We start from the raw sequence: 23,695 nt of genomic DNA, 5'->3' as shown, positions 1-23,695 counted from the left end.
TACACTATTAAAGAACAGTGTCTTTAAAAGAATACACGGGTTTTAATTCGAGATCCTGATCCAGGGGGTATGAGCAGGAGCCCATACATGTTCCGGTGAGCGGCGTCCCCACTATAGGTGCAATTTCGAAGCAGTCGGTAGGCTACGTATGGAGCCCCAGCCTTGCTTAACGTTCCTACAGTCCACTCACGAGTCGGAGATAAATATATTGAAATCAGTGTGCGTAGATGCTAGCGCCATGGCGACCTCCTCCGCGTGAGCTATGCCGGGGGCGCGAAATGTATGTCCGTTAACAGTTTTGGACTGGTGGACCACTGCGGCCGTGTACCATCCACCATGGTGGTGGCCGAAGGCGTCCTCGTAATAAATGCCGGGTTTCGACCCAGAATGGCGGCCCAGGGCTTCCGCCCGCGCCAGGCGCCGGTCATTGTGGTCTTCACGTGTCATGTTGTTAGGAAGAGGGCGTACGTTGAGGGCGTATTTCCACTCGAAAGGGATATGTACACACTCATCCATAAGGATGGTATGTTGGATGTGCAGCCGGACAGGAAGGCGGCGACCCGACAAAGACGCGTGTTGGTTAAGTGAGCCTCTCGGATCTCCCGGAATAGGTTCACCATGCCCAGGTCCAGTAGACGCTGGTTGAAGGTGCTCACGGGGAGATCGAGGACTCTTTTAGAAATTTTGCGCAGGATAACTTGTAGTGCATCCTCGTCTTGTTTCGGAAGTTGGATGTAAGGAGTCGAATACATGATTCGACTGGTCACGAAAGCATGCGCCAGCTGCAAGGCGGCTTTGCACCCCACCCCGCACGTTTGTTAGAAACCTCGTGGACCATGCGGCCCACCTGGTCCCTCACCCTTACGGAGTTTCGCCAAGGTAGTGTCCGACCGTCTATGTTGATGAATGAAGAGCCCCAGTACCCGGACTTCTGTTGTGCGTACAGGATTTGGTCCGGTCTCCAAAGAGAGCTGAATTTTGGTCGTACACTTTGGTGAGGGGCGTATGCGTACAAATTCAGATTTTTGAGGGAAGCACTGAAGACCGCAACGGCGAGCATAACGGTCCACTATGGTTGCCGCTTGCGGCAGGTTGGCCTCAATATATCCAAGGAAACCTTGCGTGGCCCACAGTGTGATGTCATCGGCATACAGCGCATGCTGCACATCAGCGACAGCACCCAACTGGGCCGGCAGGTGCATCATAGCCAGATTGAATAAGATAGGAGACGGCACTTCACCCTGTGGTGTTCCTCTTGTTCCAAGTTGGAACGGGCCATGTTCGGTGTTCTGGATTTTAATGTAGGATTGGCGATAGGTGAAAAACTGCTGACACAACTAGCGGAAACAGCCAGCGTTCGAGCATTGTCGGACACAACCAGAATTCCGTTGAATGCATCAAAAGTTCATGGGCGTTCTATAATTGGTTTACAGGAAAGGAAAGGCGCAGTGTAAGTCACTTCCCGCGGCCAATAAAGAAGCGCTCCGACTTACGCGTTTCCCGAAGTGAAGATTCTGCAGTGATATCGGAAATTATTTCCTCGTAATGGGAGTCATATAAAGCATCATTTACACCTAAAATAAAGCTCGCGACCAGCTTGTTACCTTAGATAAAACAACACCACAAAAACCTAACAGCTGAGCGATATTGAGCAGAATGGAAGCTATGGCGAGTTAGTGACGGTGCACTTGCCAAATAGCGGTAAAAAGGCAAGACACAGCGAGACAACTGAACGGGCGATAATTTGGTTGGTTGGTTGGTTTGTGGGGTTTAACGTCCTAAAGCGACTTAGGGTATGAGAGACGCCGTAGTGGAGGACTCCGGAAATTTCGACCACCTGAGGTTCTTTAACGTGCACTGACATCGTACAGCACACGGGCGCCTTGATTTTCGCCTCCATCGAAAAGCGGCCGCCGAGGCCGGGATTCGATCCCGCGTCCTTAGGAACAGTAGTCGAGCGCCGTAACCACTGCGCCACCCCGGCGGGAGGGCGATGATTTGCGATATTTTTATTATTCCAGGTAATTATGGTAAATTTATACACTATAGACATATATAAAGCAAGCCGTTTTTGAATTGCTTATTTGACGACGAAACTGCAGCAGAGACACGATCTATCGTATTTAGACCTCGGAGTCATAATAGGTGTGAAGGTTCTTTGAATGTAAGGAAAATATAAGCGTTCGGGTTTCTTTAAAACCCATACATATCTCATTTGAAGACACGGCATGATGCGCAAAATGTTGTCACTATTATAAATATTGCGAGCCCTCCACGGATCTTCTTTCATTTGCACATACCATGATCTTCTTCCTCTTGTACATACCATCATCGTCCCACGGCGCCGGCTCCGGCGAGCGCTTGGGTTTTCTCCATCAGATTAAACGCTGACACGGCATACCTTGCCTTGCCTTCACGACCTTGCCGTCTGGACCTGGCCTTCTTTCACAAATGGTGGAGGTGAAATTCGATCCCCTTGCTGCCTTGTGCCCTGCCTCTCGCTGGAGCTACGTTCCGGTCGCCGTTTAACAATTACCATCTTCATGTCAACCATCAGCAGTCCCGACCCGGCCGCACCCTCTACCTCGGCTACACCGCCGCCTCCGATGGTGCCCACACGACAACGCGACCCGCCGCTGTTCGCTGTTCGTCGCGACGAGGACGTGGATGACTGGCTAGACACTTATGAACGCTGCGGTGCCTACAACCGGTGGGATGATGCTTTAAAATTCCCGAACGTATCTTTCTACCTTATTAAGATCGCCAGAAATTGGTTTATTAACCGCGAGCCCCTCACCACAAACTGGCCCACCTTCAAGCAGCAGTTCCAACAGTACTTTGCCGACCCGGCTGTTCGGACGGAGATCGCAAGGAACAAGCTCGCTACCCGCCGTCAAGGTCCCGATGAGTCCTATGCGTCATACATAGAGACCGTGCTTGCACTCTGTCGGCGTATCAGTCCCACCATGCCGGAATCTGAACGTGCACACCATGTTGAAGGGAGTCAATTCAATGGCTTATAACACCCTAGTTGCCCAGAATCCATCAAGTGTTGATTCCATTATAACGACCTGCCAACGCCTCGACCAGCTGCAGTCCTCCCGATTGCAGCCCGGCTTCACTACTGCCCCGACCTCTACTGACCTCGATCTACTAGCCATGATTCGAGCGATAATCCGCGAAGAGCTCCAAGCCCTCAGCCCTTTCAGCCGGCACGGGTGTGATCATTCGTCTCCTCCTTCTAACGACGCCGGCCTCCGCCACATCATTAAAGAAGAGTTGGCTACTATCAACCACCCTGTCACACCTGATCCTCCTGCACCTCGCCCAGCACCGACTTACGCTCACGTCGCTGCATCCGCTCCTCCTTTTGTTCCCCCACCCCAAGCACCACCCTACAACCACATCAGCGCCATGACGACGGCTCAACCAACACCATCCTATTACGCACCTTGGCGCCCCTCTCGCCCAGTGTGCTATCATTGTGGAATTCGAGGACACATATCTCGCTTTTGTCGCCGACGCATTCAGAACGAGCGACGTGGTTAAGACGCCTACGAAAGTGACATACCTGCATATTATCAGCGACGACCAATTTCAAGCCAACCTCGTCGATTCTCTCCACCGCCGGTATCCTCGTCTGAACCAAGCGGGGCTCATGTACCCCGACGCCGGTCCCCTTCCCCATACCGCCACTCTGTTTCGCCACTTCGACCAGCAACAACTCTCCCTGTCCGTAATTCGGAAAACTAAGCGATGCAGTTTCCGGAGGTGAAACTGCACTTTGCGAACTTACAAAAAGTCCTCCTCATCGCCCGTATAATATGATTTCCGTTTTAGCTGAAGGATTACCGGTCGAAGCTTTGATTGACACAGGGGCTGCACTTTCTGTTATTCATGCTGATTTGTGCCACCGTTTGCGGAAAGTAACGAGGTTCAGAAGTGCAAGATGCCGGGCTAGTCGGTACTGCATAATGAAATAAAACAGCGCAAGGAACGGGACGAAACACCAAAGGAGACCTGCTGGTCCTATCAGCCCAGGGGTAAGAATCCTCTTCTGCCTTCTATGTCTGGCCATACAAAACTCGTTAAAAGAGGGATAGTAAGACTTTGTTTTCAAAATGCGCTTCAGAAGTCCTGTGAACATCATTTCCAGGATAGTTTTAGTAACCAGGTTGAGCGCCTGTCAGCCGCCGGGTATCCCCTGAACGTTCTGGTGTCCGTCGCTGGTTCCGCGGCCAAGAAACGAGGACGACATCACGCACAGGCGGCATCCAACAGGGAGCACAGAAGAGTGGTCGTAATGCCCTACATTCATGAGGTAAGCCACCGCCTCAAAAAAGTCGCGAAACGTTCAGGGGTTGACGTCGTCTTTTCAGCACCTAACAAGCTTTCCGCCCTCTGTGCGAAGGTAAACAAACCTCTGATCGCCCGTGGATGTGGGCTGACTCATTCGGAACAACTCGACCGCTGCAAAACCGGCGCGTCTACTCCCTGCCCGTATCCTGTGGGAAGAGATACATTGGCCAGACAGGCAGGTGTCTCAACATTAGGCTTCAAGAGCACAGGAAAAACGTAAACAGTATTGCAATTTCCGGGCAGCTCGCCATGCACTGCAAAAAGTGTAAACACAACGATGATGATCCGGACAAAACCTGTTACCCACATTTCAATCGTTGCACAATTCTTGCTAGAGGACGGGATAGGATATCCAGGGAAATCGCAGAAGCGTTCGAAATCCACAGCGTAAATGAGCGATGTGTGAGTGCACCCTCCCTGTGCTTGTCGCAAAAAGAATTGAAATTTCTCAGAAGCAGGGTAAATGTTTAATCTTTTTCATGAAGGCCTCTCTCCGCTACTTTTGTTAATCACCTTGTGCCACGATTTTAGTCCCGTGTTTTTTTACCGTTATATTTTAATGCTTTTACTTGCCTTTTTGGCTATGTATATATCTGGTTTTACCGGTTTTACTTTCCGTCCCGGCCTCTTACGCTGTGGGTTTTATCACTTTTAAGGCCCGTTCACACTTGCGACTAGCAGCGGTCGCGCTACCGTTTTGGTCGAAAAGCAACAGTCGCAAATGGTCGCATCGGTCGAAAAGCGACCGCCGCGGGCCGATCGGGCACTGCTCGAATTTTCACTCGCGCGACTACTAGTCGCAAACCATTTCACCAATCAGCGAGGTCCCAGAGTACTCGATCGAGCACCTTCTCAATGCAATTAAAGAATACCCCTACCTTTTCAACAAACGGCACCCGGAATTCAAAGGCAGGGAGAAGGATATGGCCTGGGAGGAGATTGGAAAGATACTCGGACTATCAGGTAAGTACCATGAACTTTTGAGAAATGGGTTTTTCACGCAGACGCAACATTTTATATTAACACCACGGTGATTGACACAGTCTATTCGTCGTCGGCGTTCTCCTGGAAACACGAGAGCGCGGCATACGCACGGGCCCGCCTGAAAAAGCTGAAGTGTCTGGCAAGCGGCCGCTACCGACGTTCGCTGTCATCGGTCCCAACTGTGCCTGACGAACGAGAAGGCGACAGTCGCAAGTGTGAACATCGGTAGTGGCGAGCTCCTCTCCTCTGGTCGCGCGTCTACCAGAAGCGCGACCTGATCTAGTCGCAAGTGTGAATAGACCTTTAGTCTTTTCGGCCTTTCACCTTTTTATCAGTTTTTACTCTTGGACGTGACTACACTGTTTCGGTGATTGTGCAGGATCGCATTTGGCCACACTCTTCTCTTTGTACCTTATATATGTGTCCTGCTTCGGAATAAAATTTCAGTTGTTAGTCAGCGCCTATGTCTTTGTCTCCTTTCCTTCGTGTTTCGTCCCGTTCCTTGCGCTGTTTTATTTCATTATGAAAGTAAAGACACCATATGAAGGACCTGAACTTCGTGGAGCAAATGACGTCCCTCTGCACCCTTCAGCAAAGTGTACAGTTTGAGTTTTTATAGACAGTGTCCGCCACCATGTGCAGTTTGCTGTGCTTTCACCGTGTGCGCATTTGATGATTTTTGGATGGGATATTTTGTCAACCGCTTCAGCGTTAATTTCTTGTGGCGACCGTGTCATCCATATGACAGACAGTGATTTTTCATCTGACATTTCTGCACGGCATCATTCCCTCGTTGACGCATCTCATACTGTATTGTCTCCACAGTGCGAAACACTTATTACCGTTGTTTCTGAACACATCACTGACGGGGATGTACTCATCGCACCATCTCATCGTCATCATGCACGTGGAATCGCCTTCCTATCAAGTCTTGTACGATTCCGCAGCAGCGCAGCGATAGTAACTGCCACGAACACTTCCCGTGAATTCCTGGTGCTGACTAAAGGAACTTCCCTGCCATGCATAGTGGATGCTCACCCTATGTCCATGATGGTGCTCACTGCCCCACTACTTCCGCAACGTGATTCATCGCAAGTCTCTCTTTCCATGCTGTCGAAGATAATCAATCCGAACCTCATGCTTCACCAACGCCAAGAATTGCTGCAATTGCTTCAAGCGCACCAAGCCATTTTTGATGCCACTTCCCCACCACTGGGACGGACTAGTGTTGCACATCACCGCATCCTTACCGAAGGTAACTCAATTGTACGGTGACGACCTTATCGGGTTTCTCTCTCGGAACGAAAAGTAATTGAAGAAAATGTCAATGACATGCTCCGTCGCGATATTATTCGTCCAACAACATGCCAATGGTCCTCCCCAGTAGTATTAGTTAAAAAAAAGGACGGATCGGTACGATTTGGTGTTTATTATCGTGCACTCAACAAAATTATTCGCAAAGACGTCTACTCGATGCCGCGTATTGATGACGCCCTTGACTCTCTCCAAGGCGCCGAATATTTCTCGACCTTGGACCTCCGCTCAGGTTATTGGCAAATACCTATGCACGAGGACGACAAAGAAAAAAACGCTTTCGCAACTCCCGACGGACTTTACGAGTTTAATGTTATGCCCTTTGGCCTTTGTAGCGCGCCCGCAACATTTGAAAAAATGGTCGATACTGCACTTCGTGGCCTCAAATGAAGAACCTGTTTATGTTACTTTAATGACATTGTTATCTTTTCGTCAACTTTTACCGACCATCTCACGCGCCTGAATGAAGTCCTCGCGTGTCTTGCTTCAGCCGGGCCTTCAGCTCAACACCAAGAAGTGCCACTTTGCAGAGAAGGAAATTAAAATATTGGGACATCTGGTTAGCCATGACCGCATTCGCCCAGACCCTGAAAAAATAATCGCGGTCTGGAACTTTCCTCGCCCGAAACGGACTACATATCTGCGCAGTTGCCTCGGCCTGGCGTCCTATTTCCGGCGATTTATAAGACATTTTTCAACTATTGCTGCGCCACTTTATGAACTACTTAAAGCGCGCAGCCCTTTCGTGTGCACTGAACAGTGCAACACTGCTTTTAATGACCTAAAGCACGCCCTCACATCAGATCCAGTTCTTGGCAACTTCAGCTACTGCGCTCCTACCATCCTGCACACTGATGCCAGTGGTCACGGTCTTGACGATTGTCCTTCTGCAGCGCGATGCAACTTCGCGTCAGAAAGTGATTGCCTTCGCCAGTCGAACCATGACTCCAGCTGAGAAAAACTACACCATTATCGAGCAGGAATGTCTCGCCGCCGTCTTGGCTGTTCAAAAGTTTTGCCCTTACCTATATGGTCGGCATTTCACAGTTGTGAACGATCACCATGCTCTTTGCTGGTTATCTTCACTGAAAAATTTGACAGGCAGACCTGGCCGTTGGATTCTACGCCTGCAAGGATACCATTTCGACGTCGTTTATAAATCGGGTCACCAACACCAATACGCCGACGCTCTTTCTCGCTGCCCGGTTTCGGAATCAGCCTGCTGTTTTTCTTCACAATGCATTTCCACCTCTGACCACAGCCGACCATCGCTTCCACCGACGCCTATCACTGCAGTTTCTTTTGACGGCTCTGAGAACAAGCGCGCTCTCCGCTCACAGCAATTAGCTGATGAATACAGCCGGCCCATCATCGACCGCCTTATCGGCACTTCGAGCCCACCCAACGCTAGGCTTCGCCGACAGCTTCGAAATTTCAAGATTGAAGATGGCATACTACGCCGCTACGTGTATTATCCTGATGGAACTCGCTGGCTCCCAGTCGTACCGCGTGTGCTTCGCCTACTCATACTAGCGGCTTTCCACTATTACGGTACTGTAGGTCACCTTGGTTTTGACAAAACATACGACCGCGTGAAAAGACGATTCTTTTGGCCCGGCCTGTCTACCACCGTAGCTAAATACGTTGCTTCCTGCCACCTGTGCCAACGTCGCAAGCGGCCGACGTCTTCCCTCGCTGGCCTCCTACAGCACCTTCCCTGTCCCGCCACACTATTCGACGTAGTCGGCATCGACTTATATGGTCCCCTCCCTCTCTCCAATTGGGGTAACCATTGGATTATAACAGCTGTCGACCACCTTACACGCTATGCTGAGACGGCCCCTGTACCGACTGGGTCCGCTGAAGAGATAGCTAATTTCTTTTTGCGGTCAATTCTATTGCGTCATGGCGCTCCTCGGGTGCTTCTAAGTGACCGCGGGACGGCCTTCTTATCGACAGTCGTATCCGAAGTTCTTCGTGCGTCATCCACCCTCCATAAGACAACCTCAAGCTACCATCCCCAGACTAACGGTCTGACAGAGCGATTTCATCGCAGCCTCTCGGATATGATATCCATGTACATCACACCGGATCATAAAAATTGGGATACTGTTCTACCATTCGTCACTATCGCCTATAAAACTGCAGTACAGCGGACTACCGGTTACTCCCCATTTTTCCTCGTTTTGGGCCGACCTCCCACTAGAATCCTCGACACTTCTTTCTTCTCTACGCCCAACTACTCCTCGTCATTACCAGCCCAGTTCTTATCCCGTGTGACCAGATGCCGTCACCTTGCCCGCCTCAACACAAAAGCGTGCCAGCAAGACTGCAAGAGTCGCTACGATTCGAAGCATCGCGTGGTCTCTTTTCGTTCTGGTGACGAAGTACTGGTCTATGCACCACTGTGCACCCCTGACCTTAGCGATAAATTTCAGCGCCTCTGTCTTGGTCCCTACAAGGTCATAAACCAAACTTCCCCCGTGAACTACCAAGTCACACCTGTTGATCCCCAAGCCGACCGACGCCACCGTGGAACTGAAATTGTTCATGTATCTCGTTTGAAGCCGTTTGTGCGCCGCGGCACATCGGTTGGTTAGGAGCGGCCAGGCTGGCCGCTTCCGCCCCCCCGGGCAGATTGTGTGAGCCCTCCACGGATCTTCTTTCATTTGTACATACCATGATCTTCTTCCTCTTGTACATACCATCATCATCGTCCCGCGGCGCCGGCTCCGGCGCACGCTTGGGTTTTCTCAATCAGATTAAACGCTGAATGGCATACCTTGCCTTGCCTTCACGACCTTGCCGTCTGGACCTGGCCTTCTTTCACAATATTAGAAATTAAGAAGAGTCGAAGTATGTCTTGTCGTTAAACTCCTTCGTGGTAGAATAAGCTATTGTGTAAAATAATGACCGCCAGGGGTTTTCGTTGTGGTGTTCTTCTTACAACCGAGTGTGCACAATCACTTGCAACGACAAAATATAGACCACCGCATTTCGCACGCTTTTGTGATGCGAGGCAAAACGATACGCTTGCCGTCCCTGTGGTATGAATGGTTGTGTTGTCAAGATTACACACACGTACATACGCACGCATACACACACATGCACACACGCATAACTGGGAGGTTTGTACGAAGTACACTCATGAAATCATCAGGTAAATGACATCGTTCATAACAACCATTCATAATTTTGGGGCTGTCGTAAATTTTATTATTGCAACAGCCGGAAACTTATTACAGGGTTTAGAACTAATCAAACACCTTTCTAAAATGCGCATAGCCTTGGCGATTTTGCACTTTATTTTTGGCGGCCTGCTATCAATTTCGGATAGCAGGCCGGGATATTAAAACGACCGCTTTAAATTTACTTCCTTCCTGAAAATCTAGCGTCGATGCTCTGAGAGAAATATCACGAATATCGCTCTCTCGAGTGCTCTTGGCTGCCGACACGATTGGGCATTGGCTGGTGGGAGTTTGCCACTCCCACGTCGTATTAGTTTGCGTGATTTCGAAGGATAGACATAATTCCTAAGAAAAGGTGGGCTTCTCTCACGAGCGAGAAAATACTCTTGAGATCGAAAAATTCCTGCTCACTGCGCATGGCGGCCCATATTGTCTATACATGAACGCACCTTTATTTCTTGACTAAATGAGGCATCCGTAGAGATGAAATTTTTTATTCGCATAAAACTCAAATTTATGCAGACCCTTGGCCAATGAGCTTCCTTATCAATCTCTGTCAAGGAGTTTATTCTGTGGGTTTGCAAGAGCGGGTATTATGCTCCTATATGCGCAGCTTACAAGTAGATTCTGGTGAGGACGAGGTTCGACTAGCCACGGATCTCTTGTGTAGAGGGCAGCTTTGGTTTAGTAAAACGATATTTCAACGATCTGCTTTGAACTTTAAATGCATTATAAGCAAGTGCAGCCTGCAAGAAATTTGGTACTTCGTGGCTGCATCCTACAAATATTAACGACGTGTATTTAAGATGCACGATATTTTTAGATCGTGACTAGTTGTTAGGACACTTGTCTAAAGGCCGCAGGAGCGTGCCATGGTGGAAGAAGGAGGATGTTTTGTTTCACTTGTATGTGTCATTACTGGTAGCAGTGGAACTGCCATTGTTATTTGTAAGGTTATGGGATTTAGGTTCTTGATCACGGCTGCAGTGAAGCGCACTTAGACGAAAAACAATATAACATTTAATAGTCATTTCTAGTCTAACGTTCAAAGGCCGCAAATAAATAATCGAGAAGCATGAAGGATTTCTCTGGTCTAATAGTGGTTGTAAAATTTTGTCAAGTCTTCGTTTTTCTGAGCACCTCAATTAGTCTATTAGAAAAAAAAAAGCGACTAATCTGAAGCTTTCCCACCAAGACCGCAACGCCGATTGTTCGCGTCGATGATCTGACACAATTTCAAAGCAAGTCGCAAGTTCCTAAAAGCTATTGTTCTGTTCGTTCCCCTGCTCAGCTGTATTGGTTTGCATGGCTATATAGTTTACCAGATGGCCATTAAAATTTGGCGCAGTCATTTCAACTCACCCGTGTCGGCGGTGCAAACCACAACTGCAAGTGCCATGTTTCATGTTCACAGCTTCAAAGGAGGGAGGAGAAGGAGAAAAGGAGGGCGGAAGGCAGGGATGTTAACTAGAAAGAATGAATTCCGGTTGGCTACCCTGCACTGGGGAAGGAAAATGGGGAATAAAGGGGAGGGTAGAAGAGGAGAGGAGGTGCGAAAGTCACAGTCTGTCAATCAGGCTAGTCTCTCTTAAAAAGCGATGAAGTGCCTTGTAGGCTTCGAGCGCAGATCGCTGCTTCAAAGCTTTTCTTCAAAAAAAGAGGTTTATTGACTGCAGATTCTTTAGTCCGCTCTTTTTAATGCACAGTTTGTATCAGGACGCGGTTCCTGTAAGCAACAAAACAAAACAAAAAATCTTATCGGAGAGAATCACCGTCTTTGTGGCCACGGTAAATATGATGGGGAAGTAGCACGTATCATTCAGAAACCATTCGCGGTACATCACATAATTGGTTTCTTGTTTAGGCCTTTCATCGACTTTCTTTTGTTTGGTCCCAATTTTCAGCTCTGCGGCCATGAAACTGATAGTTACGCGCTTTTCGCTCTCAACCTCAATTACATCATTTTTTTCAGTTTTTCGCTTGTAACGAAATAAAATAATTGCTATGTCTACCACATGCAAGGAGACAAAATCCAATTAGGCGGCGTGTCTGCAAAGGAAGTGGGTAATGGAGGGCGTTGAAAGCCTTGAAGGCTGGAGTGTGACCAAAGGAAGTTAGCCGGAAGTTTTTTTTCGTAATATCAAGACTGCCTTATAGTATCTTACATCCTCAGTATGAAAGGCAACGCTCTGGCCTTTGCCGAGTTTCTAAAAATAACTTGAGTTTCAGCTGCACTAGTCGCAGCAATTATTCTGTGATTTGTGGACGAGCCCTACCTACCCACGACAGACGGGAACGATTTATTCACCCTGCAACCTTGAATAGCACTGTAGTAATGATTTGCTTTAAACACTCTGCAATAAATGGAAATTAAATATAGTTTTTAAAGCTATTACTGGCAGTGACGTGTCTGCAGATAAGATTAAAATTCATATTATAGTAAAAATACTGTAAACAACATTCACTAATCTATCCTGTATTGAATGTTTATATTTACTTGGTGTCGGAAAACTGCAGGAACTCAGAAATGGAGAAAGTCAGCTTATATATATGCTGATCACAGCAAAAAGGGCAGGAACAATGTGCAAGAAAGTTTTCTAACAACAATTACCCCAGCTACCTATCAATTGTGCCAGCATCACATAACAAGAGTTTTGTCTTATTCATAGGGTTACACGTTCCAAATACTGACACAGTGAGGCACGTCATACTGGAGGATTCGAACTAATTGTGACCACACAGGGTTCTTAAACGAGCATTGAAGCTGCGAAGTATATCGGTACTTTTCGTTTTGCCCCTTTCAAGGCGCCGCCGCCGCGGACGTAATCCACCCTATAATTCCGGTTCAGTACCCGAGTGCTTTAACCACTGAGTCAACGCGGCGAGATATTATGCATGTTAGTGACTGCAGAAATTAGTATAGAAGCAGCAATTCAACGTTTTGTTTTAATTTACACATTCTTCTATGCTCCTGTGTTTTTGACAGGATGCTTTTTCCTATTACTGAGAGTAAAAGACTGCACATACTGAAGCGGTATAGATAATTGGATGTCCTTAATTTGATTCCACTAATGGGACTGCAACCGCCGGCATGGCCATGTGGTGATATTAGCACTAACTGTACGGTTTACAGTCATATAAATGATTGGTCTATTGCACTTTGCTAACCCCTGATTTTCTGCGCCGGATAAGTGCACATTGCATTCCCTGTAGTGGTAATTGTCATTTATCCCTTGAGAAGGAGACATGTTTTGCACAGACTTTCAGCTTAGCGAAATTGATCGAGAGGAACAATTAGCCACTGCTTGCATAATCTAGTTGTACGCATGGCCACATTGTGTTCCTTCTGCTTTCGTTGCTTGTCGTGCAGTCTCCAGGTCTTGCAGCGATTCATGAAGAATAGTTCCGTTCGTGGCGTATAGGCGGCACCACGTCAGCAGCAGTTGACAGCCGTGTAGTTCGGACGCGTGTTCCATCGCTCCTCCGATTGCACGTGGCTAGCGGAAACGGACGGACTGGCGACAGCGGGAGCTTCCGAAGCGTCAAATAGATGAGTTCTTCCTTTTATTAACTTTATTTCTTTTTCAGCTAGTTAGGTTAGGTCAGCCTAAAGAATAGATTTTAGCTCTTGGTCCTAGCGGCCTGGTTTTTCGTGCCGGCAGCTAGGTTTTCTTGGCGTTCATTGTTTAGCTATCTTGTTTAGATAAATATTTTTCATTCTATGCTATTGGCATTCGCAGATTTGGTTTTTAACGCGTGTTTGCTAGTCGTTTCTTGTGTCTTCTTTTGGCAATTTGTATATTCTAAGAATTCGTAACAGTTATAGTTCAGTCAATGAGCGCTTAAGATGCGCCATCAAAAGAAGGTAAAGTGTACTCAGTGTGAGGCGCAGGTTAATCTCAAAGAAACGCGTTTTGATTCTGTAGGTGAAGCGGAAGCCAGCGACTTTTTGTGTCGGTATTGTGTACTGAATGCACGTCTAGATAGATTTGATCAAGAAAGGGGCAGTTTAGTGTCTCGTGTGGAGGATTTAGAAAATGAAGTACGTTTGCTAAGGACGGAAAATCAGAAACTGCTTGGACAGCTTACTCAGATTGAAAAGAAAGGGGCCGACTTTGTCCTTGGAACCAACAAGGACGAACATTCCAATGCGGGCCACGTGGCTGGGGCCAGCACTGGCATGGAAGGCATAAGCAAAGTAGGTCAGGCGGATCCGAACCATCAGAGTTATTTAGAAGCAGCTAAGACGCCGGAAAAAAAGGAAGAGGTAAGGAAGAATGAAAATCCCAGAGATAAGGGCACAGATAACCGAAAGCAGGAGCCAACAGTTGGGAGAGAGAGAGAGAAGGCCCAGGTGCTTATCGCCGGAGATTCTAACATGAACAGGTGCAAGCGAGATATCTTGGAACGTGTAAGAGGGGATAAGAGAGTGTTGGTTGGAGCCTTCCCAGGGAGAACAATGAGGGCTGTACTAAAAGAGAGTAAAAATAGGCTGTTGAAGGATTCCGCAGAGCGCAGTATGGTAATAGTAGCCGCGGGCCTAAACGATCTTCTAAATGGTGACGCTGCAGGAGTGGTGGAAAGTTTAGCTGAGGGAGTTGACGAGATCAGGGAGATAGCACAGCAGACGCAGATAGTTGTATGCACAGTACGAGAGGTGCTAGGATTGAACGGAAAGATGGAAAAGGACGTGGTGAGAGGTTAATCAGGACATAAGAAAGTTAAGCCTGGAGAAGCGTTTCGAAGTGGTTGAGGTAAACAGGGAGGTACATAAAGCAGGTTTTGGTAGGGCTTTTAAGCGAGATGGCATTCATTTTAACAGAAGGGTCGGAGCAGAGATCGGCTGGCGCTTGGCAGGCAGGGCTGTAGCTTTTTTAGGGGGTCCGCGAGGACTCCGTGCACAGAGGTAGTTAGAAGTGAAGCAGAAGAAAGTGTAATAATGGAGGCTGAGCCCCCAAAAATGGCAAAGAGTAGGTCGAGAAAGAAAAGTACAAAAAAGAAATTTAACACTAGGATCAGCTCCATAAACATGCAAGGAGGTAGAAAAAGAGCGAAATGGCTAGAGATAGAACAGCAGTTGAAGGATGACAAAATAGGTGTGTACGCTCTTTGCGAGACTCATCTCAGGGATCTAGAAGATCCGCCGTTTATAGAAGGCTACGTCTGGGAAGGGTGCAACAGAACGAGAACGGAAAGAAAGGGTGGAGGGGTAGGTATGTTGATACACCAGGGAACAAATTGGCAAAGAATTAAATCATCTTGTAAAGAACATATCTGGGTTTCAGGAACCATTGCCGGCATAAGGACATGGCTAGGGGTAGTTTATTTAGGAACAGGACATCAATGCAGGCAAGAAAACAGGGATCTTGTTGAATGTCTCAGTGACGGTATAAGCCAGTTTGGAAACGGGGCCAATATTATTCTGCTGGGGGACATGAACGGCCACATCGACGATCTGGATGGATACACGGATTGTAACGGGAAGCTAATGCTAGATTTCTGCGAGCGACACGATCTAGTTATAGTAAATAGAGAAACAAAATGTGAAGGCCAAATTACGTGGGAATTCCGCAACAGGCAGACGACCATTGACTATTGTCTAATGTCGCAGGAAATTTATAGCAAGGTCACAAAAATGGAAATAGACGAAGAAGGGGAGTGTAGTCTGGGAAGTGATCATAAACGTATTAGTCTGCAGATGGGGCCCTTGATGAAAAGAGAAATGGAACTTAGACAAAACGTAAACGCAAAATTAAACGACGATCAAATAGCGCAGATAGCAGCAGACGTAGAGAAAGCAATAGAGAAAAGCCCCATGGAAGACTGGGATTATGAACAGGTAGAACTACTCATAAGGAGTAAAATTCAGGAGGTTAAAGTAGCAAACCGCTGGAATGGAAAGAGGAAGCCACGGAGCTGGTGGAATAAGGAAATCAGGGAAGCTATTGAACAACGACGGGCTGCTTCAAGAGAACACCGAATGGCAAAGAAAGCACAGGCTTCTCAGGAGGAAATCGACCAAAAATGGGAATCATATCGACAAAAGAAACTTCAAGTGCAGGCCCTCGTCCAAAGTAAAATAAGACAGTCCACCGATCGCTGGATGGCTGATATACACGATGCCTCTAGAGGCGGAGCAAGAAAATTCTGGAACCATATAAGCTGGATAGGGAAGAAGAATCAAAGAAAGAAAAGATCGGATTCAAGATAACGAGGGAAATTGTTTAAAGGGAGACAACGCAGTGAACTACATTACATCAGTTATAGCCGAGTCATTTAAGAACGACGATAGGGCAATCTCCGCAAATCAGGAAGCAACACAAGGTGGCAGAATACAAAGCACCTTAGAACTGACCAATCTAAACTGGAAAAAGGCAGATAAAAATATTCCTAAAAACACATCTACAGGAATAGATGGAATTCCGATCAAGCTGATTAATGAACTTGGTCCAAAAAGTAAGGAAACGTTATTAAAAGCTTTGGAAACAGTCATAGCGAATAAGCAAATTCTGGACAGCTGGCGGCAGAGTAAAATGAATTTGATTTATAAAGGGAAATGAGAAAGGATGCACATAAAATCCTACAGGCCGATTACCATAACATCTGTAATGTACAGGTTAGCCATGCAGGCGGTGAAATTAAAGGTGCAAGCATGGGTTGAAAGTAACAAGATACTCGGAGAACTCCAGAACGGCTTTAGAAATGGTAGGCGCTTAGATGATAGCCTGTGCGTGCTTACCCAATGCATCGAAATATCTAGAGTTGAAAATAGACCTTTGTGTTTGGCCTTCTTGGACATAAACGGGGCGTACGACAACGTAAGCAGGGAACTCCTGTGGAACATATTAAAAGAAAAAGGTATCGGTTATGAGATAATACTGTTCCTAAAGGAAATATACCGGGATAACAAAGTAGAAATTACGTGGGAAGGGATAAGAAGTACGGAGGATGTCAAAGTATGCAAAGGATTAAGACAAGGCTGTCCTCTATTACCGGTGCTGTTCATGCTTTATATCATAAACCTATAACGGAGGATACAAGACAGTAACCTAGGTTTTAACCTGTCATACAGATTAGGTGGAAAGGCGGTAGAGCAGCGCCTCCCTGGTTTGATGTATGCAGACGATATTGTGCTGCTAGCTGAGAGTCTGGAAGAATTGCAAACTCTAGTTAAGTATTGCGGAGACGAAGGGGACGCTCTAGGCTTCAGTTTCAGCGCAGTTAAGTCGGGTCTGATGATTTTCAACGGCTCAACTGATCAGGGTCTTAAAGTTCAAGGCCTTGAAATATCTAGAGTAGCAGAATATAAATATTTGGGGGTATGGGTAAACGAAGGAGTGGCATACATTGGAAAGCATGATCAATCACTTAAGGCCAAAGGGCGAAGGAATGCCGGGATAATGAAGCATAAGGCATTGTGGGGATACAATAGGTATGAGGTATTGAGGGGTATTTGGAAAGGAATTATGGTGCCCGGACTTACTTTCGGAAATGCGGTTTTGTGCCTAAAATCAGAGGTACAGTCGACATTAGAAACAAATCAGAGATCCGTTGGACGATTAGCACTAGGTGCCCACGGCAAAACTACAAATGAGGCGGTACAGGGAGATATGGGCTGGGCATCTTTCGAAGTACGGGAAGCTCAGAGTAAAATATTATATGAGGAACGCCTGAGGAAATTGGACAGTAACAGATGGGCAGCTAAGGTATTTAAATACCTGTACCTAAAAAGCGTTGACTCACAATGGAGAAAAAGAACTAGGAAACTAACTAGTAAGTATGCTAGTAACAAGGACGGAGAAATAAAGAGCATTAAGCAACAGGTGAAAAACACAGAAGGTAAAAATTGGATAAATTCGATGGAAAAAAAACAGAGTGTGGAATTATATCGAAAGTGGAAAATGCAGATCAGGAAGGAAGATTTCTTTGATAACTCAAGAGGCAGTGCCCTAGTTTTTGAAGCTAGATCAGGGTGCCTTAGAACACGCAGCTACAAAAAGAAGTTTAACAATTGAGATGACGCATGTGCTGTATGTGGAAACTCCAGTGAAACAATTGACCATATTATACACGAATGCAATGGTATCCATCCGGAAGTTGATGCAGGCGCAATCACTGTTCCTGAAGCTGTGGGGTTTAGAGATAACAGTGGCCGGGTGAATAAACCGGCGGTGGAAACTAGCAAAAAACGGCTTGAAGATTGGTGGCTTAAAAGCAGAGAAGTGACATTATGTTAGTAGTGTAGGAGCAAAATTTAATAAATAGAATGATGGTTTAGCTAACCATTCTAAATCAATAATTAAGATATAGGGAGAAAAATGAGCATGATAGCTACTGTACCACCCCGTTTCAAAGGGGACGCTCCTATATTCCATCCATCCATCCAGCCTGCGGTGCGCCTCTTGTGTGGCTGGGGCCATGGCTGGGGCTCACTTTCTGCTCAGAAATGAATTCAACTGCTGCATTTTAGCTCCACGTGTTTTGAATGCCGCAAGAGTGGTAGGGCCCAATTTTGCCGACCCGTATTCGCGTACGTTCAGTTTGCTGCTCCTTAATCTGTAATCTTTTGTTTCTGCATCTGTAATCCCACAAATACTCATTCTCATTCGCAAGCAGTAAGACATATCTTTATTTGCAAGTCCAGAGGGCATAAATATAAATTCTGTATGAACGTGTCTACGTGGCTAACAGGCAGTATACTTAAATTCGAATTTAGCGATCTGGAAACACTGTCAGTTCAGATCAGCAAGTGAAGCGCGAAGTGGCAGCACCTACAAACTTGGCCATGTCCTACGATCTCGTGATGTCTCGTAAGCCAACGAGTGAACGAGCCACCCGCCACAGCCATGCGTATAATCTTACGCTCACAGTGCTGACGGTGACACCGATAACGCAAACTCAAGATTTCTTAACAAGCGCGGTCTCTAACACTATCGTGCTAAAGTGCGTGGCTTTGTAAAGTCTTTGTAAAGTTCTAAATATAAAGAAAATGATGGATATTTAAAGTCGCCCACGCAGAGAGCGCCTCATTGTTGTCTGGGGCTCAGCGGGAAGGGACATGAGAGCCAGGGGCATTTGTTCCACGTTGCAGGTCACCTTAGAGCAGAACTTCTAATGCCCAAAATGAAGTGTCGACAAAGTATTGGAAATAATTGTGTCATCATCTTCAGCCGGACTATACCCATTGCAGGGCGAATACATCTTCAAATTTCCAAATGATTGAGTAAGTTTTGTACGCGCGAAACATGAGGGCTACTTTGGGAACACCTCAAAAGAATTGGAACCTTCGGAACCGCCTTTTTCATCATGCACGCCAAAATATAAAAATCAGATTGGATAAGGGCTGTTAGCTAAACTGGCGCTGCTAAAGTGAACAGATATATTTTTGATAAGTAACCACAGGTGGTGACATTCGTTTTTATCAACACTTTATAGGCCTTCACTGAAAAAAAAAAAAGTTTTTACAACGTTTTTTATCGCTGGCTGACCGACCAGTCGTGCTGCGCAAACTTTCCCAGTTTCTCTAATCCAACCCAGCCGCCCCGCCACAGCATGGGACCGCTGACCGCCGCGCGAAGCCTGCACCGCAAAGCCCAGTTTTTCTTGGACACACCTTCTATTTGGAAGGCAAATGGGAGTTCACTCTAAGTACTACGAGAAACAAGTGGGGGAAACAACATATGTGCGCGTATCGCTGAAACAAAAAACTTCTTTCAGCCATTCTGACCACAACGTCTTGTCACGTCGACAGTAACGCAACACTGAGGGACGAGAAAAGAATGACTGAAGCTTAACCTTCGGTCACATGAACTAATGAAGTGAACATGCAATGACCGCAAACGTAGTTCAGAATGAGGTATATTAAGCTTGAGAAAAGGGTAAAATCGTGGTCGGTATAACGGCCGTACCTGCCATCATATATCGTTAAATTGTGATCAACAGTACACTCTTTTGCTGCGTATACTCAGTTATGCTAATGACGATCATTACACATCCCCAATTTAATGATTTTCAACTACTTCACTTACCTTATTTATTTTCCTGTGGCGGCTGTTCGTCCTATCTCATAATCTGCTGCATTACACTGGCTCTCATTTCTTCCCAAGCAGAAACCGCTTCACGCGAAAGTTTAAGCAGGTCCAGAAGATTTAAATGTAATGAGAGGTTCTCCGGAGAGTTAACGCAGACACATAATGGTGCGGCGAACTTCGCAAGGTCTAGCAATCTTACGCAGCATATGTTTTCCGATTAGGAACAAATTTACTGCCAGCCGTTGGCTGTTTGGCTTCCAGTCTCATTTATAGGAAAGACGCTTACGTGAACAGAAATGGTTCGCCATACTGAATGAAGAACAGTTCTATACTCCTACATTGGGTATGGCAACTTCGTGGACTCGGAAAATGGCGATCACTGGGCCCAAAGAGAAAAAGAGGTTTTGCACAGACCAATTTGGCGACTCTCTCTACAGTTTCTTGAAACATTAATTTTATGTATAACACTTTCGCGTCCGTTGTGAGACATCTGCCGTCCGCCGATGGTCATAAATAATCCGAGGAGCTAGAAAGTAGTGGCAAAAATAGGGAAGATTCGGATGTAAAAAACATTTGCGGGTCCACATACTCTCCGACGTTAAGAGCATGACGCGATAGCGTTTCATTCTCACGGACGACGTTTCTCCCTTTTTGAGTTTCCATTTTTTTATACAGCGTTACTTAGCACCAGCAACATTGACTATCCGTTCTGAGCTGTTTGGCATCCTTGAACCAATTTTGCAGCTTAAAGCTATATTACGCGGGTCGGAGCAACTTGGAGGTGCTGGTCAGACCTGTTTCGCGTGTGTGTACGCCGGCCGTTATGCGCATGCGCGAAAGCCACGTGACGTCAAGAGAGGTGCTGGTGCGTCGCCTTCTCGCCATAACTGGTGCGCACTCCTCGCCGCCGCCGCCGCCACCGGCATGCGGTCCTCTTCGACGCGTTACCTTAGCCGGAGCCGTGTTTACGACAATTGCGCCGTGCGCTACTGCGCGTGCTTTATGCTACATATATCCAGACATAGTAGAGCTAAGCCACTGGCATTTTATATGTTTTGTAGGGGTGTTGGTTGGTTGGTTGGTTTGTGGGGTTTAACGTCCCAAAGCAACTCAGGCTATGAGAGACGCCGTAGTGGAGGACTGTTTATTCAGATGGATATAGCCGCTTAGGAGGAACTCGCAGCGGAGCGTCCGGCGTGGCGAAACAGCAAAGCAGCGACCAACTTCTTCATCCTCGAGCGCGCCAGCACGCGATGCATGGCAGTGGCTATAAAGACGAAGTTTACCACACTACAGTTTCAAATATTTACAACCATAATTGATCACTTACACAGTATAAATTGTCTTAATTAACATAATCAAGTATTTTTTCACCATTGAAATTATTTTCACGTTTTGAAGTATTTAAATTTACTCATCAGTTACGAACTCTATTTTCATAGCTTCATCAAGTATGGGCTTGTCATTATGGTCATTTTGACACCTTTGATTTCATTTTTTTTGTTTTTAATCTTCCAGTATTTATTTCATCAGGTAATCAATTTATTGCAACTAATTCGCAAGTCATCATAGCCGATCATACTAGATGGACAGTCAGATGAGCCTCAAATTACTGATATTTTTTTTATTCGCAGATCCTGCATGCCTAAGTCCGACACGCACGGTACCGAACACAACGCCAACGGCGCTTCTACTGAACTTATAAGCTATAGCTTCGCAAGTGTCGAAGCTCCTGTATTAGAGCGCAGCTCTTTGGCGTCCGTTCCTGGGTTTCGCGTCGGCGTCGGCGTCGTCCTCGTAACCAGCTCCACCCCCCTTTCATCCCCCCAGCGCTAGCAGCGACCGACTGATACCGCTGGATGCCGCTGACGCCGCTAGAGAGTCAAGATAACGTGACTGCATAGAACACCGTTGCCGCCATGCAGAAAGAGGAGGGGAGGGTCCCCCCCCCCCCCCCCCTCCTATTCCTGTGTGGCGGATAGGGTGCTCTTCAGTTGCCGACGCGCCGGTTATTTCACGTAGGCCCCGGCACGTCGACGAATACGTGACCACCTTCCCACGGCTAGACCTGGTTCTTATCGCAGCGGAAGCGAGGGTATCATATTGTTTGCGTCGGCATCGGCGGCGTTGTCCCTGAAACAAACTCCGCAGCTGGGGTTGACTCACTATCGGCGTCAGCAGCATCAGTCAGTCGCTGCTATCTCTTCCCTCCTCCCTTTATCGCGTTGTCCGCTTGGTGCGCGCGCTTCTGCCCCCATCGTTTGCCGCTGGGTGTACACGCCGCCCCCTCCCCCCTCTTCCTGCGAGTCTCCGGTTGTCAAAGCGCCGGCTCGAACTTAATTCCTTTCTTCGCTCCTTCTCCAATGCAAACCCTGTGCGGTGGCAATCAGAGAGCCAGATCGGTGGCGGCGGATCTGTATATGTGCACCGCCCGAGCCGAAATTGCCGCTGCCGTTCGCCACTGCGAAATTATCTGCCAGTTCTTTCTGAGCCATGAGCGAGACGACCCACACCGATGTTAGTAGTGGGGGACTTTAATGTTGACATAAAGACAAACAGGAATTTCTTCACAATTATGCGGGAGAACATCCCGTTCCTCTCGCTCGTAACGCGTCCCACGGCTGTGACAACCTCGCGAGGCACTTGTATAGATCTCGTCTTTGAGAATCAAGCATTGGTGTACCAAGTCGAACATATATCAGTCTATTTCTCCGACCACAAAGCTTCCTTCATGACTGTCAAGAACTGTTAGTGGAGTCTTTGTTAAATGAATACGTGTGAAAAATAAAAAAAGAAAATCTGTGATAGCGCATACATGTGTTGCTCGATTTCTTTGCCTCAATCTATCGAAAAGGTGAAACAGCTTATTTGCTGCGCTCAAATTTCGCATTAGGAAGTAACGTAATCGTCGGTAATTTTATAGTCTGCTTCATAATATCAAAGTATTTAAAGAAACTAAATGCCGGTCTGCACAGAACCCAGACACTACCGAATGCAATACGAGAACACTATAAGCCTGAAAGCTCATTGGTTGGGGCGTATTAGATGGGGATCCTAAAATTTTAGCAGTGGCTTAGCTCATCTATGCCCGGATATCCGTAGCGTTAGATATGTTTCCTTGGCTGAGCTTATTGGGGTCATTCATGTCTAGCAGTGCGAGACAACTTTATTTATGCATTAGGGGCACTTTGGGCCACTTAAGTGCGATGAGGCGAAAGCATCTCTTGCGCGGTGTTCTGAAGCCTTTCACTCGGCACCTCTTCTCTCTATTAAGGTTTCCGCGGAGAATTGTAGAATTGTTACAAATACTCCACCCTTTATTTCCTGTAAGCCAATTTGAAACGCCGCTGATGCCTTCTACAGTGCATCTGCTTCTTCTATATGCTGTGTGGTGCGGCGTTCGAGGAAGCGCCAAATGAATGGCGCCGCACGGACGCCTGGATCGAACGCCCTGCGGGATTGTGTGTGTGTGTGTGTGTTTGGTTTGGTTTTTGGGGTTTAACGTCTCAAAGCGACTCAGGTTATGAGAGACGCCGTAGTGGAGTGTGTGTGTGTGTGAGTGTGTGTGTGTGTGTGTGGTTTGGTTTGTGGGGTTTAACGTCTCAAAGCGACTCAGGTTATGAGAGATGCCGTAGTGGAGTGTGTGTGTGTGTGTGAGTGTGTGTGTGTGTGTGTGTGTGTGTGTGTGTTTGGTTTGGTTTGTGGGGTTTAACGTCTCAAAGCGACTCAGGTTATGAGAGACGCCGTAGTGGAGTGTGTGTGTGTGTGTTTGGTTTGGTTTGTGAGGTTTAACGTCTCAAAGCGACTCAGGTTATGAGA

The sequence above is a fragment of the Amblyomma maculatum genome, chromosome 5 (assembly GCF_055883805.1).
Source record: "Amblyomma maculatum isolate TAMU_Amacu chromosome 5, ASM5588380v1, whole genome shotgun sequence".
NCBI classification, from domain to species: domain Eukaryota; kingdom Metazoa; phylum Arthropoda; class Arachnida; order Ixodida; family Ixodidae; genus Amblyomma; species Amblyomma maculatum.
Note: the sequence above shows the minus strand (reverse complement) of the source record.